Here is a 5071-nt window from a genome sequence, read left to right on the forward strand (position 1 = left end):
ATATAGATAGATAGATAGATAGATAGATAGATAGATAGATAGATAGATAGATAGATAGATAGATAGATAGATAGATAGATAGATAGATAGTGCCAGGGTAGTTGAAGATCTACCGCAAGACTTGTTCGACAAATTGTTTTACTGACGGTCTATCAGTTTACACAGGCTTGTACTTGTAACAAGCATCATTTTTATTTTCTGGTTTTACTCATTGGGACCGCCATTGGCCGTATCAGAAAGTCATGTTTTAGCGGTTGCAGTTTGTCAGCGCGCGGGGTTGGGGGTGGAGAGAGAGAGAGAGAGAGAGAGAGAGAGAGAGAGAGAGACGTCAAGCAAAGTACATCAATGCAGTAACATTCACCCTAACTATCGACTATTCAGTGCAAACTGATCTCTCATGTACAACGACTTTAAACTCTTAGTTGTAAAGATTTGGGAACAAGACATCGTTTAGTCTTATATTACACGTATATTATTACACATAAAGGCCTTCATTATCACGTTTCTCGTGCGGTGACTTGGGTAGGCCTATTGAAGAACTGTTAGATCTAAGCTTCGGTCACGTAAATCTACTGTGCATTCGGACCAAAGATCTACGTCCGTCAGCGTTCTTCGTCGCCCGGATGAACTAATTTGATTCTTAAAATTATGTGTGTCACGACGCAATGGAATCAGGCGCTCGTCAATTTTGGTGCGTAGTGAGTTACCAGTACCATCTTAGAACTCGCTCATTTATCTTTCATTTGGCAAGGCAAAAACAAGACCCTTTTATCTTGAATAGAAATCAAGGTATTTGCGACTGAAGAATGTGGAGGCTGCATGGGATCAGATGTAAAATTATCCAGAAAATGGCCGCCAAAGTTTGGTGAGTTCGAATGCTTGAATGTAGAAACTTGGATATTGCAAATTTACTTTTTTGTGCCTTTGATAAACCTTTTTCAGTAAAATCCACACCGTAAAGTGTTCTTAAATGGACGTAAAAGTTTTCTGGGTCAAGTTAAGAAAATTGGAGGAAAAAAAAAACAATAGCCGAGAAAACACGATTTCCTTGATTCCATTACTTTGACGAGCACCTGATTTCACCGCACTGCCTCATAATATGTGAGGCAGCCTGGTGGAGTCAGGCTCTCGTCAATTTATTTTTGGGCATATAGAGTTATTGGTATTATCTTAAAGCGTGTTCACTTGTCTTTATTTGAATGAAAAAAATATCCATTTATCTTGAATACAAGTAGAGATATTTGCGAAAGAATGAGGTGGGGGTCACCTGCTTTCAGAGGTAAAATTATTGAGAAAATGGCCGCCAACGATTAGTTATTTCCTTAGCTTAAGAGTCCGTGGTAACAGAAAATTTACTTTTTTTTTTGCCTTTAATCAACGTTTTTCAGAAAAATCCGCACAGAAATGAGTTCTTTAATGGGCATGAAAGGTGTTGAGCCAAAAAACAAAATTTTGATACAAATTCATAAACCTGCGGAAAAATGCAAGTTTCTTCACTTTGATTATTTTGACGAGAGCCTGATTCCACCACGCTGCCTCGCATATATGATTATCATCATCTCACCTGCACGTGTTCAAACATAGAAGGTTAGTATATAGTAACATGGATGGACTCATTTTGATTCTTACCTTATCTCACCTGCAAGTGTTCAGAACAAAGGGGTTAATATGTAGGCCTATAGTTATATATTAAAGTCCTTGCTTCAGACCGAAGTCACGCGTCCAACTGTACCTTTGAAGAGGGCTGACCTGGGGGAGCCGGTCTAGTTGGCTTTACAGCGGCCATAAAAATGTCTTTTGTCAAGTCCCGTGGAGTGGGGCAAGTTGAGAGAGGCTATTTTGTTTTTTGTTTTTTCAAAAATATTTTTTTTGTGTGGGGAGGAATTCTGTGACGAGCAACCACTATAAAATGAAGTAGAAGAAAGGGTTAAGGTTAGGGGAAGGGGCAGGGTTAGGCGTTGGGGTAGGGGTATGGGGTTGGGTCAGGGTTAGAGTTATGTCTCTTCTTTATTGTGTTTGTTGGGGTAGTCGCTCGTTACGGAAGTCCTTCTTTTTTTTCTTAAATGGATCTGATATCATAATACTTGCTCAAATTTCGATTGGAAAACATAGCAGTTCTCGGGAAATTACAAATTATTACAATTTGCTTCAGGCGAAAAAGGTACTCAAAATTCGAGGCACCATAACAAACTAACACGTGGTGGGACAAAGACTAATTGTTGACCTCATGCAGTCAGCAGTTGGCGTCCGTTAAACGGGCGGGTGGCGGACGGTGGCGAAAATGTTGCTAGGACCAAGGAGGCTTTTACGGAAGCTCTTTGGTCTGAATGCACCCGTACACTGTCACCCCTTGTTTGCTCCCTTAGCCTAGCTTGGTGGAAAATTTAATGACGTTCGTTTTTGAACCTTCGTCGACATGCTGGTATAATGTACATAGGCCCAGAAAGAAAAAGAATCAGGATAGAGAGGAAAAAATACTGCTTCGTTTATTTAAGAATCAATTATTGTACGCACCTTATGTAATTTTTCCTGCGTTTTTTTTCTTCTATGAAATTTGATTTTCGACCAAGTATTTCTTGGGCTTTTGAAACCGAAGTTTTCAGGTTCGTCCATCACTAAGCCTATATTTTTCATTCAAAGTTTGGGCAGGATAACTGAGGCAAAACGAGCTCGGGCCGAATAACCATTTATTTTGTACAATAAAATACAACTTACCCTGAAGACATAAAAAAGTAGAGACAGCAGACCTATAAATTAATTATCAATGCACAAAATATGCAGAAAACAAAGACAACAAACATTACATTGAAATAATTCGCGGAATCCCCATGCGTGTGCGAATGTGGTCGAACGTTTGTGGTAAGAAAATATGTGTTAGGGTAAATATTTGCCACATTAACATTTTCTATCTACATAGCTTACACAGTCAAAAAAACTTTCTTAGATCAACCACCCCCGCCTCTCCCCCCCCCTCTCTCTCTCTCTCTCTCTCTCTCTCTCTCTCTCTCTCTCTCTCTCTCTCTCTCTCTCTCTCTCTCTCTCTCTCTCTCTCTCTCTTATTTTCTTCCCAAGAACAAAGGACTTGATAAAATAAGGTACGTTACAAAAACCTCAACAAAACTTGGAAAAAGAATAAGATAGAGGAATTAAATTTTCAGAAAATTAAATTAAGAAGTGTACAAACGATACTTTTACGTAATATTTGTGTCAATGCGGCCATCGTGACCCAGAGGGACATTTTTGAGAAATGATAGCTCTTGAAATTGTGAATTCTTAAAAAGTGCGTTTAATTTGCAGGGGTGAGTTCAATGGGATGATGATTATTTTGGTGACCAAGTTCCTAGAATGTTACTAGCACGACACATTTTTAACTTTCAAGTTTATTTTTGTTTCCTTCTCACCGAACCCCCTTTTTTTTCCCCCCGTACATGGTAGCATTGCAGCGTGCCAGTAGAACTGAAAGCACGGGCTTAATCTGGCCCATAGAGTAGTTTGGTGACCTGTGAAGTGAAGACACAAATTATGTACACCATCACCATAACGGTTATGGTGGGGTGGAGGGATGGTCTAAGATACATACTATGTCAAGACGCGGAAGAATTAGGCACCAGTCATTTTTGGGGGCATGTGAAGTTGTTCTTATCATCTCTAATTACTGGCCTATTTGTCTTGCTTTAGATGAAAGACCAAAAACCAACTTTCTATTTTGAAAAGAAGTCAAGATATTTGCCATTGGAAAAAAAAAGGGGGGGTGCCCTGGTTTCAGAGGTAAAATTGGCTAGAAAATGGCGGTCAAAGTTTGGTACCTTCTAAATATTGAGAGTCTATGGAAACTGAATACTTTTTTTTAAATGCCTTTAATGGACGTAATACAGTAAAATTCACACAGAAAAAATGTTTTAGTGGAAAGAAAATCTCAGACAAAAGACAACGAAAATTCGATAAAATTGAAAATCCAGAGGGAAAATACCGTTTTCTTTGATTTTATTAATTTGACAAACGCCAAATCTGATTTCACCAAGGGTGACCAAGTCCAGAGCATTATACAAACACATCTTTGACTTTCATGTCTATTTTTGCTCAACACCCTCCCCTCCTCCCTCCCTCTCCCCCTCCGCCCACATGGTAGGATGGCAGTGTACCAGATGAACTGACCTCATGGGCCTGATCTGAACCGCGGAGCAGAATGGTGACCCGTGGAATAAAGAGACATCATCATCAACACAAAGGTGGTGGTGTGGTGGTGGGATGGTGTTGAGATACATAATATTATATCAATCGAACCCCTGTACATAACGGCCACTCGAGATCACAAAAACGACCGTTATTGACAGAAAGTCGCTATTATAGACCAAGTCTGAGTGATGGTCACTTACTGGGCTTGATCAAGTTAAAATGCAGATGGTTAAAAATCCGAAATCTTAATTTCGTCATTCAACTCCATTTCCATCAAAATTGTTATTGATCATCTTATAAGCTTCTATTTACATCGATTGAACGTGCGAACTCTCATTCTCAGGACAGGTCGGGGGAGTGTGTAAGTGACCGCTATATGAGCACAGGTATTGAATCCGAATTGAAGCTGAAAAGACTGACCATGCTCACGTTGGACAAGAATTACTTTAGGGCAGGTTAGAAATAAGAAAAATGCAACAAAAACCAACCAAACAAACGAAAGAACCCCACCCAAAAAAGAAAACAAACAAGCAAACAAATAAACAACAAACCGATAAACAAACAAACAAAAAAACAAAACAAAACAAAACAAAAAACACAAGTGTGTCACGGAGCAGTGGCCGAGTGGCCGTTACAAACTAGGCTACAGGTGACCTCAATGGGGAGGCGACCGCGAAGGCAGGCTCGACTGTACATTCAAAGTATGATATTACCAGTATTGAAGTACATCACACACACACACACACACACACACATACACACACACACACACACATACACACACACACACATACACACACACACACACACATACACACACATACACAAGGAACACAAATTCTCTCTCTCTTTCTCTCTCTCTCTCTCTCTTTCTCTCTCTCTCTCTCTCTCTCTC

Source organism: Aplysia californica, unplaced genomic scaffold (genome assembly GCF_000002075.1).
Source record: "Aplysia californica isolate F4 #8 unplaced genomic scaffold, AplCal3.0 scaffold00023, whole genome shotgun sequence".
Classification (NCBI taxonomy): domain Eukaryota; kingdom Metazoa; phylum Mollusca; class Gastropoda; order Aplysiida; family Aplysiidae; genus Aplysia; species Aplysia californica.